The 14190-nt window shown below is 40.5% G+C and overlaps 1 protein-coding gene, 1 long non-coding RNA gene and 1 pseudogene across 3 annotated transcripts in view; all 3 read right to left on the bottom strand.

Annotated features, from left to right (window-relative positions):
- The window catches only part of LOC122556662 (pro-neuregulin-2, membrane-bound isoform-like), a 693482-nt gene that overhangs the window by 642061 nt on the left and 37231 nt on the right, over positions 1-14190 (bottom strand). The window lies entirely within an intron of this gene.
- On the bottom strand, positions 8344-9416 carry LOC122556964 (annotated as a pseudogene).
- The window catches only part of LOC122556663, a 39761-nt gene continuing 36059 nt past the window's right edge, over positions 10489-14190 (bottom strand). The window contains exon 4 of the long non-coding RNA XR_006313603.1: positions 10489-10642. This is a non-coding gene — a long non-coding RNA (uncharacterized LOC122556663). The remainder of the gene's footprint in view (positions 10643-14190) is intronic.

Below are 14190 nucleotides of genomic sequence, written 5' to 3'. Positions count from 1 at the left end.
CCTTGCAGCCTTTCTTAAATAAAGGCAAAACTGTAGCCATTCTCCAGTACTCCAGCACCTCACCCAAAGCTATAAATAATACAAAAGTCTCTGCTAAGGGGCCCTGCAATTTCTTCCTTAACTTCCCACAATGTCCAGGGATATACTTGATCAGGTCCCAGAGATGTATCCACCTTTTATGTGCTTTAAGACCTCCTCTCTGTAATGTAGACTATTTCAAGACATCAATATTTATTTCCCTGAGTTCCCTAGCCTCCATTTTCTCTCCATTTCCGAAGAGCTCATACCGAAACGTCGATTCTCCTGCTCCTTGGATGCTGCCTGACCTGCTGCGCTTTTCCAGCAACACATTTTCAGCTCCATTTTTTCTCCACAGTAAAAGCTAATGCAAAACATTTGTTTAGTATGATTTTATAACAAATCTTCAAACAACTTTTCCAAAATATAATCTTTAATATCATAAATTAAATTTAATTTCAGGCTACTTAAGCAAGTGTTCGATCAGAGAGGAAAAAACTTAGGCAGGGAGTTAGATTTAAGGATCATCTGAAAGGAGAATAGAGATAGGGAGAGAATTTTCTGTCTTCAGGAGCTGAGGGTCTGAAGGTATGGTTACTAATGATGGAATGATTAAAATCAGGGACACTTAAGAGATCAGAATTGGATTAGCACAGATATCTCAAAGGGTTGTGAGGATGGAAAAAAGATTACAGTGTGAAAGAACAAAGCCTTTAGGTGAAAATAAGGATGAGCATTTTAAATATGACACATTGCTAACCTACATTAGCTCTTGGTTAAGCAAACATGGAAGTGATAGATGAATGTGTCTTATTGGGTGTCAGGACACAGGCAGAATGACCTCAAGTTGTGGATAATCAAAGCTGGAGGTAACAAACATGAAGGAAGGTTTAGCTGCTGATGAGCTGAGGCAGGAATGATGGAGCGAGGTGATATGATGAGGGTGAGATCGTATAGTCTTGCTGATCTTGTGAGTGTTTTCAGAAACATATGACATCAAGGTTTCAAACAGGTTGGATCAGCTCAGTTGCCAGGGAAAAGGAGAGAGTACAAAAACAGAAATTGCAGGAAAAGCTCTGAGGTCTGGCAGCATCCATGGAGAGAAATCAGAGTTAACATTTTGAGTTGAGTGACCCTTCCTCAGAACTCAAGGATACAGTCAAGTGACCTTTCCTCAGAACTTAAGGATAGAACAATAGAATAGTGTAGGTGTCTAGTGAATGGATTTTGTAGGACAGACTGAAAGACTATGGCATTCCCAATATTTAATTGCAGGAAACTTCTGCGCATTCAGCACTGGATGTGGATAAGCAATTTAGGAGACTGTCAGGAGATGAAGAGAGGTGGTTGTGATGTAGATATCAGCATGGATTTGGAAATTGAGATGAAATTGTCAAGGGGCAGCTATTGATGAGGTCAAGGTTAGGTCAAGGATAGTGACAAGTAACAAATTTAGAGATAATTGGGTCAAGTGAGCAGGAATTGGTTCTTATGAGCAAGCTGAACTTGGAGAGAGCATGCAGGAGATGGCAGAGAGATTAGAGAAAACCTGGATCAAACTGGGAATTGATGAGCTGGGGGAAGGGAGAGAAGTGACCAAGACAATTGTTTGAATTGAACTTTTGTGACTTATTCTCATCCTCTTTGCTCTACCTCTTGTAGATGTATCTATCCACAACAGTTCAGGTAAGAGTAACTGTTGCACAATCCTAATGGAAACAAAATCCCACCGTAATGTTGTAAATACCTTTCAGTGTTTTAAATGTGGTGCACTTAATACAGATCTAGAAACTCAAACCTCTGGATTCAACAGCAGCAGCAAAATTGTATTCCACTACAACCTATAATCTCATGAACCAATGTATCCCTCACTCTTTATTTCGATCAAATGAGGGAATTAATCATTTGAGGAGTTTGAGGAAGCAAACCAGGAAGAGCACCAAGCATAGTTCAAAATAAGGTCCCACGCTGATGAAATGACAACACAGTGCTGCATGCACACTAAACAGCAGAAGCAACATGCAGTAAACAGACTAAGATGTCTGACAACTAAAGATCAGATCAAAGCTTTGTGAAACACCTCGACATGAATGTTAACTAACTAGAGAAGGAGCCTCCACAAATATCTCCAACCCTAGTGATTCAAGCACATGAATACAAAATACGAGCCTGAAGCGTTATCAATCATCTTCACAGACAGTGCAGTGGGGATGACCTATCTTAGCTTCCTCCAGAGGTTCCCTCCATGTCTAACATACCAGGCTTCATCCAATTTGATTAATACCCCCGATATTAGTAAAACGATCAAAGGCACTAGATACTGCTGAGGCCATAAGTTCTAACAACATCTTTGCTATAGTATTGAAGACATGTGCTCCACTATCAGTACAGCTACAAAACTGGCAATGGGTGACATTTCTGTGTGTAAAATTTTAAACAGAATGCAATTTCTTTGACTGGCATATTTTGCCATATGCAAACTTTCTTCAAATGCAATTAATTCTTTTACCTTCAAGACAAAGCTGGAATGCTTCATGATTGGGGCAGAGATTACAACTTAAAAATGGTGAGTGGATTAACAATTAACATATCCATAATCAATGCTGATCCTTTTATTGGTTTTAATCATTGAAAGGGTTCATCACCCATCCTTATTAGAAATGTTCTCTCCCAGAAGATCAAACAGCTATAACATTGGAGGTTGAAGATGGGATATGGATGAGCAGTGTCGACTCATTGTCACCAACAGTATCGGGCAGACTGGTGGTATTTATCCATTATTTATCTAGGAATCTCAAGTTCTTAACCAATTTAATTTGATGTGTGGATGTAAGTCAGCTAACAAGAGATCCACATCTCTCATATGGCAAGTTACTACATGGTTTTTAGCTTTGCTACGCCCAATACTTCTGTCTATCGTAAGTACAAAATTTTACCCCACTTTGACTACAGTAAAGTTTAGCATTTAGTACTTTTGTAATCATATCTAAAAATAAGAAGAATAGACTAAAATGTTAACTGATATTAAATGCACAAAGGAAAATGCCAAACCTGAAGTATAGCTCTGATGAGACATTGTTGGTTGGAACAGTTATTCACACACAGTAGCTTAACCAAAGATACTCCAAGAATAGGAGGATTAATAACACCCTTCTCAGAATATTGTATTTCACACACTATAATGTATCAACTACATAAAATTAGTTAGAATAGTGTTAAAAATATGGTGTTGCCAGGTGAAATGATAATTAAATTAAGATGTTCTTCTTTATTGGAAGTAGTATTTTTGAAAAGACAGAGGATCTAAATACAAAACTAAAGCAATTCAATGTCAAATGTTGTTTTATAATGCTCCTTGAAATGTCTTGGTACTTTTTAACTTTCTCACATAGGACAATTCAAATTTAGTTCTCATCCATACTGTGCATGTTCGTTCCTATACCCATCACTTTCTTTCTGCATTCAATTGTTTCTGTAATTGCTCCGACCGATTACATATTTTGCCCAACTTGCTTTAATCTCTGAGTTGCTTCCTTAGATGTTACTACACCCTCGCTTATCATCATTAGAAACATTTAATAAATGTTACCAAGGTTTCTGGTTCCAAATTTACAAGTTTGGAATTTTCCTATTTTCATTTTTTAAAAAAAAGTGTTTTGTTGAGTGACATTCATAGTAACTGGTCCGGGATAGCTGGGATGACTTTGCTCATTCAACTTTCCACTCTTCACCTCATTAATTATGCAACAAGGTTTGTCAACAACTTTCTTGGGAATTGTGCAGTAGGAAAGGTGGAAGTACTTCCAGCTGCTGGGTCCTTCAGTCATTTACATTGCTGGTATCATACTGAAACCCTTCTGCACACCATTGCAGATACTGAAAGCCAGGAGCCACCCCTCACGCTGTAGTGCTTTATCATTGTTATTCAGGACATAGCCTAGAACACAAAGCTCACTCTCCACGTAGCAGACAATGATCTGAAGGCACTGGTGGACAAGGTGGTGGTGATGGTGCCCATTGTTTTGTTTCCTGGCCACCAAAATGATGCCATGCCACCAAACCTAGCCAGGCTGGGCTCAGAGAGCATCTCTGGTCTGTCTTGTCTCCTGGTTTTAAATGAGCATCCAGAAGTGGGAAGAAGATGAATGTTTTTTTGTGCTCCATAGGGGAAGCACCACCATCTTCTGTCATGTTCACTCTAATTCTGTCATCCCTCCAAGGGTCATGGACAATAACTCTCATTATTGCATGTCTCATGTCCACTCAGTAGTTTTCATCCACTTCACCCTCCCAAACTACTAATTCTTTCTTGGACTTTGCACTAGCTACTTTCTCACTGGGATTAGTTCATCATCCCTCCTGCTCCTGCATCACCACTCTTCCACTAACTTCCACTGTTCTGGAACCTTCTGTGTCTCATTGCAGGAAAATGTGCCCCCACCCTCACTCTCAACTGATGTCTTCACATGATGTCCTGACTAACCTACCTATCAGGCCCAGATCAGTTTCAGTTGAGCTGCGGGTCTGATGGTGACCCAATTCTGGACTGCAAGGTCACGTATTCCTGAACTCGGATAGGACTAAGCACCTGACTGACGTGGCCAATCACCTGGGGCAGAATCAATAAGCCTCTTGGCTGACTGTGGTGGTATCTTCTGACAAACTGTCGTCACCCTCAACCCCACTAAGGTCTTCCCCCCTTTCACTTTCAGACATGGCCATTTGATGAACCAGATGCAGTGTCTTTTTGTTTTATTCATTCGTTTACAGGACGTGGGTGTCGCTGGCTACACCAGCATTTATTACCCAGAGGGCAGTTGAGAGTTAACCACATTTTGATGGGTTTGAAGACATATATTGGTCAGATCAGATAAGCATGTCAGTTTCCTTGCTTCGAGAACCAAATGAGCTTTTCTGACAATGGTTTCACGGTCATCATTAGACTCTTAATTCTGATTTTTATTGAATTCAAATTCCACCACCTGCTACAAGAAGATTCAAATCCACATCCTCAGAACATTGACCAGGTTTCTGAATTAATAGTCTAGTGATTATACTACTGGGTCGTAGCTCCCATTGAGTGTGTCTGGAGATCTTGGCACTGGGAATTCAAGATGGGAGTCTGGCATCTTAATCAGGTAAGAGTGAGTAGGAATGAGGGTGAGAGTGAGCCTAATTTCTGTTAGAAGACTAGTAAGAATTCTATCCCAATGTCCAGCACTGGGTTGAAAAATACATTTTGGTCTCGACATTGAGAAGGTCCTCATTCAAATTCTCACTTGATTGGTTTTTGTCGCCCCAGAGTTCTCACCATAACCTACTTTGGTCAAAGTCTGTGAAGATTCCACACAATGGAACTTGAAGTTGAAAATTTTAATGTGGTACAATGGCTCAGTGGGTAGCACTACTGCCTCACAGCACTAGGGACCCAAGTTCGATTCCTGCTTTGGGCGACTGTCTGCATGGATTTCCTGCAGGTGCTGCAGTTTCCTCCCAGAGTCCTAAAATATGCAGGTTAAGTGGATTGGCCATGCCAAATTGACTATAGTGTGCAGGCTAGATGGATTAGGCATGGGAATTGCAGGGATTGGGTAGGGGAGCTGGGTCTGGGTGGAAATCTCTTTAGAGGGTTGGTACAAATGGCTTCTCTCTACACTGTTATGATTCTATGAAAGTGAAGAGGCCAACACAATTCATAAGCACAGTGTACCTCAGTTTACATGAGAATGTCATAACTCAAAATTTGAGCAACAGGTGAAGCTAGGTGTTTCACACTGTTACTATGCAGTGGCAACACAAATTGCATTTTCCACGAACAAAATGCTGTTGTTCTGCTTATCAGAGATGCGAATGTGGTGCTGGGAAACCACAGCAGATCAGGGAGCATCCGAGGAGCAGAAGGCTTGTTTTGGACATAAGCCCTTCATAAACATCAATTCTCCTGCTGATCAAATGCTGCCTGACCTGCTGTGCTTTTCCAGCACCACATTCTCAATCTGGTCTCCAGCATCTGCAGTCCTCACTTTCTCCCTGCTCTGCCTACCACACAAATGAGTAATTTTCATTCTGATGTTCTGCTGGTTAGGTAGATCAACCATCCTTACAATCTATGGATCACGTCAAAGAGCATATTCATGTACCTATTCACAACAGGGTGTTTATTGACCATATACTTGCAAAACTGAGAACCAAGTATCCAGCATTAGATGTGATTCAATGAATGGATAATACTGAGAAACACCGAGTATGCTGAGAATTCCATGAACAGCTAATGTAAGATTATCAGTAAGGATCACTCCACTTTAGAGTAAGTGTAAGTTCACACACAGGCTCTTTCCACTACAATAAGAAATAACATGTCAAAAGGCATTGCACCTTTTTTCAATTAAACAAAAGCACGGTGCATTCTCCATGGCAACACTTTAACTAGATTCTGCTTACCAATCAACCTGCTTGTCATGGATTCTTGGAGGAGCTAGTCTCAAATAATGACCCTCAGTTTTCTTCATATTGTATCAAATATATGCTAGTTCCTCTTCACAATGTGGTATGAAATGGAGCATCTAAAAGGCCCTGTAGGATGATTAAAGCAGCAATCAAATATCAATATCAAATAGCAGCTGGCTAGACTTTTGCTGATATGTGAAGTTTTTGATGAGAAGACACTTATCGTTTCATTTAAGTTTGATTCTACCAAGCTTAGCTATTCAAGTTGAAGACACCATTTCAGTCAAAAACGTCAGCATTAAACAAATAAACAAGAACACGGTTTCAGAAAAATGAGCATGTTCATGACCTGACTCCAATCAAGTCTACAAATATATGGGAAATCTGCTGGAAGTGTACTGGAAGATAAGATACTTGGTGCAAATTAATAAAGAGTAAGCAATGTTCTTGTTGATCACTGGATGGCAGAAAGGCATGAACCAAAATATGAACGCCATATATCCAGCTAACCACACACTCCAACCAGAGTTTGAATCAGTTCTGACTTCAGTGTCTGAAATAAGACAGGATTTTCATTGGATACTGAACCCAAATAAAACAGTTTACCAAGTAAGTTCATGCTGCAGATGTGCTGTTGTCTTGTCCCAATGTCAAAATCGTGAAATATCTACCCCCTAAACTGTATAGCGCTTCACACTAACAAGCTGCCTGCTTTTCCCTCTGCATTAAAAATAATGCAGGCCACAGAGGCTAGTAGCCTTCAAACAAACACAAAATGAGTGAGTTCTAAAAAAGCAAACTAACAGTCATGAGGCACACTCTGTGTAGATGCTCAAGATGCAGTTGTGTGTACTCCTGCATGCAAAGCAACCTGGCAGAAGATGTAAGTCATAGGCGGTGTACAAATAAGGCACCTGGGCCTAAAAATGAGATTAAAATACATGAAATAAGGTCATCACTCTCAAAAGCAAGATTCTGAACTTACCATTCAAAGCTCAAGAAAAAAAAAGTTGATGCTTTTTCCTTCTTGCCATACGTAGCTAACTTTCTCTTCATTTTCAACACCACACCGGGAGGGGTAAAATTCTTGGCACAGTCTTGGAGGCATTCCTGGATGAAGCTAAAACCTTAATCAATCCAGGTGAACTAAAGTTCCTCTTACACTGCCTTAACATCTGTAGCAAAGTACACTTACATTCCACCAGTCAAGTTTGATGCCTACATATTCAAGCTGTATACCAATGTTTAATTATATTTCTCCAGCTCCAATTAATGCATTGGACACATCTGTCACATGGCTCAAATTTCCCTTCATAAGAATGTCTAAAAAGGGACATGCTTTTGTGGATTTCTTGATTTCTTGTAATTGTTTACTCAATAATTACTATAACATATCATTCACCTCCCTTCAAATGTCACTGGGTGAAATCCATGCACACAATGATCTATAGGAAGGACAAAAACAAATTCTCACAAAGCCGATACAATAATACACTGTGATTCTGTTTCCTAGTCACCAAGGAATGAGCAACATCTCAGGTCTGTTAAAAGCAATTCAACATATTAGTTTAATAAATATTTATTATGCAACAACAAAAACCGTAACATGGAATAATTTGGCCGTTTTTCCAATTAATTCTTCCGAGTAGTGCTGTAAGCCTTACACAGGCTTTAAGAGAAAGGCAGAGAGGTTGCGTACTTCAGTAAAGCGAGCCCACTGATCAAGGAGGTACATGTGAATCTAAAGCATCAAGAGGCTTGTGTCTGAGTGTGCCAAAGGTTTTTGCCCCCAGCATGTGGAGATTTCCTCCTCAAGCTTCAGAATTGAAACCAAAATTCAGATTCAATAAAGTCACATTCTCAAGCCTTGCAAAATCTTCACGTTTCTCTGGGTTCTATGACAATTCCATTGGTCAATTCATTTACCTCCCTGGAGATAATGCACAGTAATTCTGCCTGATCTTTATTGCCATCGTTATAGGAGGATCTAACGCTAATGAGCTACTACAACCTGCAACCATCTGACACTGTAGAAATCATCTGAGTGAATTCCTCCTGCTGATTCTGCAGAACTAGATAAACATGTTTAACAGGACCTGGTGAGGACCTATTCTCCAAGTCCCTGTTGTGTTCTTTGACCAACAGAAGTAATGCAATGTTATAAAACTCCACATGCTCCAGCACCCCCTCCTCTGCCAAGTCCTTGTTAATGCTCATTTTGCTATATCGCAAGTAGTTGAGGATTGAACCAAAGCAACTTGGGTCTCTGTCTATTAGATAGACACCAATTTCATCCCTAGTCAAGTCGAGGTCCAGACTTCCTGATGCAGATGGCACAGGAAAGATTTGGGATCCCTTCACAGGGTTTCCTTGGACACAGTCCTTTTCAGCTTATGTTTCTAATTAATCCTGGCTGCTTCAAATATACTCTACAGCCCAGGATAGTTTGTATACTTGCCATTCGATTTGTGTTATAATTTGGCAAACAATTCCTATTTTTGTCATTTGTTACTATCCCACACGAAAGACCATCCTGCCCCATTCACATTATACGCATGTAACCTAAACATCTAAACAATAAGATCACAAGAAATTATGAACAAAAAAGATCATGTGGCCACTTGAACCTGCTCCACTAATCAACAGAAGCACAGTTGATATGATTAAGACCTTAACTCTATTGTCTTGTCTGCCTCCATAATCCTTCACTCCCTTGTGGCTAAAAAAAAACTGTCTAACTCAACCTTGAATTTACTCAGTGACCCAGCCTCCAGTGGTCTCTGGGTAAAACAAACTGCAATAAAGCTGATTACTTACAGAACTCCAATAAGGTTAACTGCTTTTCCCTGAGAGGATGACTGTAGATTTCTTTCTTTTAGAGCCAAATAAATCTTCCAGTCATTTTTCCTCTTCACAACATTGCCTTGTACTGAATCCCACTTCCCATTCATGGGCTGCATCAGGGTGACAGTTCTAGCATTTACTCTATTTCAGATGTAGGTCTGGTTTTACCTCTTCACTTCCAACAAGCTACGAAATAACACAAGTCCCAAAGCTGACACATTCCCTTAGCTGCTGTTCCAAACATTAACCACACTTGCCTGCTGGCTACCCTTTTATTGAATTTACAGAGGTAAACTCAAAACAAAGAATTTCTCTAAACTACATAGCTATGTGATACATAAAGTCTGTTTTCAGGTAGAAATGTAAATAAAATAACTTTCAATTCCACAGCTTTTCCTTAATTCTGGGAACCCACATGGATAACATACATCTTTCACTGGAATAACGCCTACAGTTCCTTATCTTAAGTAAGAGCACCTTGCAAATTTCTGACTCTCACCCTTTCAATCTGACATTACGCAGTAAATAAGTTACTTTTTGAACTGTAATTATCTTAAGCCTGTGTGGTTTGCCAGCCTCTGGATGTGTACCAATGGTTTTTCTCCCTTGTCTGAACTGACATTTAAAATATAATGCTGAAACTTAAATTTCCTGTACCTTGAAAACATATGAACTATAACTTTTTGGCATATGTAACACAGTGAACTAAATGATTGTGGTTTCAGTTCCCCCTCAAAATGATTAAACAAAAAATTTCAACTGACTCTACAGTGTAGCCCTGCAGGAGTCATTCACATGAGAAATTAAAGCAAGTTTCATTCTGCCCTCTCGGGTGTATGTAAAGGATGCAACGGCACTATTCCAAAGACGACCAGAAGAGTTTTTTGTTTCCCCTGGCTAATTACTTCTCAACCGAGAACATATAAAAACAAGGTCATTGTCATTTTGCTGTTTGTGAGACCTTGCTGTGTGTAAATTAGCTGTCATGTTGCTGACATTACAACAGCGAGTACTCTCCAAAAGTACTTCATTAGCTGGCAAACTACTTTGGGACAATCCAAGGTTGCAGATGGCACTATATAAATATAAAGTATTTATTTTCATTTCATGTGTACACAGTCAAAATCTTTGCACTCCAATATTTTTCAATTCTTTTCCAGTTATAACTGTGACAAGGCTTAAACTTGGTTGACTCGTATATTATGATCCCGGCTGATGATAATACCAGACAAGTCAGATCCCATAGTGAAACCCGACTTGATAAACGATAGCAATAACACCTATGGTCTACCATGGAGGTCAGTCACTGAAATTATGCACGATCATCTGTGAACTTAATTTGAACAAAAAAAAAATTTTTAAAGTTTATCTCACAAAATGAAATAAAATTAAAACTATATTACACTATACAAAAACACATGAAAGATATAGGGTGGCATGATGGCTAGCACTGCTGCCTCACAGCACCAGGGTCCCAGGTTCGATTCCAGCCTCAGGTGACTCTCTGTGTGGAGTTTGCACATTCTCCCTGTGTCTGCGTGGGTTTCCTCCCACAGTCCAAAGATGTGCAAGTTAGGTGAATTGGCCATGCTAAATTGCCTGTAGTGTTAGGTGCATTAGTCGGGGTAAATGTAGGGGAATGGGTCTGGGTGGGTTGCTCTTCAGAGGGTCGGTGTGGACTTGTTGGGCCGAAGGACCTGTTTCCACACTGTAGGGGATCTAATCTCATGACAGAAAGATTAATCAATTTTATCTCAATAATGCCCTTATAGACAGTCAAACCCAAGAGAACAGTCACTTCTATCTCCACACTAAAATTTCTCATTCACCTGGCTTTCTTTTCAGCAAATTGCTGTACATTCACTAGATCCTATTTTCCTCAGTTAATGTTTTTCCACAAGACTCTGAAAAAAACTGGTAATTCAGCTCACCATTACTGAACTAATAGAGCCTTTCCGTAGGTTGTCACCTTGTTGCAGTGGAGAGGCTCAACCTGAGAGTGGTGCTATCACAAGTTCTCAACTCCTAGAATGCTATCCAAGATGGTACGGTCAGAAGGGAGCAACCAGACAAAGCACAGTCGAAAACAAGTTCTCAAGAGCAATCCAGGTGAAAGATACTTGTGTGATATCAATGACAGTGACAATGAATGAAGGCTGCAGTAGTAGGGAGAGCCCCAGTATCAAGAATTCCTTGCCACTGGAACTGGGTAACCTTCTGTCAAGAGCAGTGTGTCTGTTGATCTGCAACACCATTCCATGTTAAAAAGATATCCCACACAAGGCAGCTATCTAGAGGAATTCAAATCTACACTCCTCCCATCCCGCCACAACAATTGTGAGATCTGAACGTCTCCAGCTTTAGACCAGCATGTAGGCAGTAGAGTTTGACTCAGTCATTTTGCTCTTGGAGTAGGGACAGGGTAGCATTTTGGTAGTTCTCTTCATGACTGAGTAGGCACTCTGTTCATGCCACACAGGGAAGGGGCTTGAAAAAGGTGCCCTAAAAATAGACCAACCTGTTTATAAATTTATAAACCAATTTATAAATCTTTATAAAATCCTTTACTATCAGGGAGCAAAGACTTAAGCTGACTATACATGGAAAGAAACTAAATCAGCAGGTTCGTTTACCCATGGTCTGAAATCCACAGTCAAACTCAATCCTAGAACCTGGACTGTACAATCGCTCATGGATAATGAGCAAAACAATCATCAAGAACAAAGAACTGCCCTAGTTGCCCATGAATTCAGGCAAATCAAGGAGACTTGAAGGAGCAGGTGAAGGGTAGTTGAGGGATGAAGTGGACTTTGGGAACTACCAAGGAATTCTACCCACACTCCATCACCGGGAAGATCACTGCCAAATCCTCGCTAGGCATATTTTTCTGGTCGCAGAGGAAATCCTTCCTGGTAAACCAGTATGGCATCTGACAAAGACGTGGAATCATGGACATGAGTTTCCCTGCTTGCCAACTCCAAGAGGAATGCCAACTACTCTTCAGTGATCTGACCAAGGCTTTTAACTCAGTCAGTTGGAAGAGCTATGAAAGATTCTGCCAGAGGCTGGTTGTCCAGTGAAATTCATCAACATCCTCCGACTGCACCATGACCAGATGTCAGTGTTCGTCCTCACTGACTGTAATATGACAGATTCTTCTGCGGGTCAAGGTGGGAGTCAAGCAGAGATGTGTCATCACCCCCACCCTCTTCTCCATATTCTTCTTGTCAAGAATATGCTTCCCAGTGATGTGGACATTGTCTAAAGGATGGAGGGCAAACCTTTCAACCTCAACTAGTTGAAATCCAAGATGAAAATAACACTGACCTCTCTTGTGGAACTTTGAGTATGCAAACAAGAATGTCTTGGAAGACAACCTTCCACCCTCACTTAACGCCTTTGAGGAAGCATACTGAAGAATTGGTCTCAGCTCAACCTCAAGACAACTCAATTCTTCACCAACCCCCATCCCAGGTCAAGTGACGCATCATCTCTCCATTAATATCAATCGAGAAATCCTCCCAAATATGGGAAGTTACCTCTCCTCTGAAGCTGATGTTTATGCAGAGATTCAACATAGCATTCAATCTGTAAGCACTGCTTTGAACCCTAAGGAGGAGGGCCTTTGACAACTGTGACATCGATACTGATACCACAATCCTTATACATATAGCAGTCATCCATCTGCCTCTTCTAGATGGCTCTGAAACCTGGACTAATGTTTAGACATCATCTCAAGACCCTTGAGAAGTACCATCAATGCTGCTTGAGATGGATTCTCTCTATCAGTTGAGAGGGCAGGTGGACTAATAATACTGTCCTTGAAGTATCCAATACCACCTGTATTAAGGTCGTAATCATCTGAAACCAACTGTGCTGGGAAGGCCTCGTGCTTAGGAGCCAAGTTCCTACTATCAAACCGATTTTTCGCCCAGCTCAAGCAAGGCACTCAAATGAGAGGAGGACAAAGGAAGTGTTTCTAAAAGCCTCCCTGAAAGATTCATTTAGGAAATGTAACAGATGTCAACACATGGGAGTTCCTCATTCAGAAGAAACCAACTTGGGGGAAACTCTTGGATGAAGGGACATAATTCTTTGAGAACATCCATCAGCAAGAGGAAGTAAGGGAAAGGAACCAGAGAAAGAATATCAAGAATCACAAGGCCAAAGATCACTTCCACCTCCCAGAAGCAGCTGCCAAATATGTGGGGAGAGATGTGGTTCCAGGATCGGGCTCGTCAGCCACACAAGAATCCACAGAACTCATAACCGGTGACATTGAGTTTTCCTGGCAGCCAATTGTAATGCATTTAAAGTCACACTTTTTAAGAATGCAACTACAACTTTATGTGAAGATTTAAGAGAGGTAATATGGTACATCTTACTTTGCCCTACAAGATGAAAAGGGCTAATACTGCTTGGCAGATATATTAACTAAGCTTCAAAACTGAATATTGATGATCTATACATTAAATTGAGTAACTAGACTGTCATGCTGCATTTCCTAAATTAATATGCTACACTAAATGTAATGGCTCTATTATTGTATTTAGTCATAGAGTCAGACAGCACTGAAACAGACCCTTCAGTCCACATCATTTGTGCCGACCAAACATCCCAACCTAATCTAGTCCCATTTGCCAGCATTTGGTCCCTATCCTCTAAACCCTCCCTATGCGTATACCCATCCAGATGCCTCCACCAAGTCCTCTGGCAGCTCAATCCAGACATGAACAATCCTCTCTGTGAAAAAGTTACCCCTCAGGTCCTTTTTAAATATTTCTTCTCTCACCTTAAACCTATGTCCTCAAGCTTTGAATTCTCTACCCAGGAAAAAAAGACCTTAGCTATTTAACTTACCCTTGCCCCTCATGATGTTAT

Source organism: Chiloscyllium plagiosum, chromosome 14, assembly GCF_004010195.1.
Source record: "Chiloscyllium plagiosum isolate BGI_BamShark_2017 chromosome 14, ASM401019v2, whole genome shotgun sequence".
NCBI classification, from domain to species: Eukaryota; Metazoa; Chordata; class Chondrichthyes; order Orectolobiformes; family Hemiscylliidae; genus Chiloscyllium; species Chiloscyllium plagiosum.
Note: the sequence above shows the minus strand (reverse complement) of the source record. Positions and strands in the feature narration are given on the sequence as shown.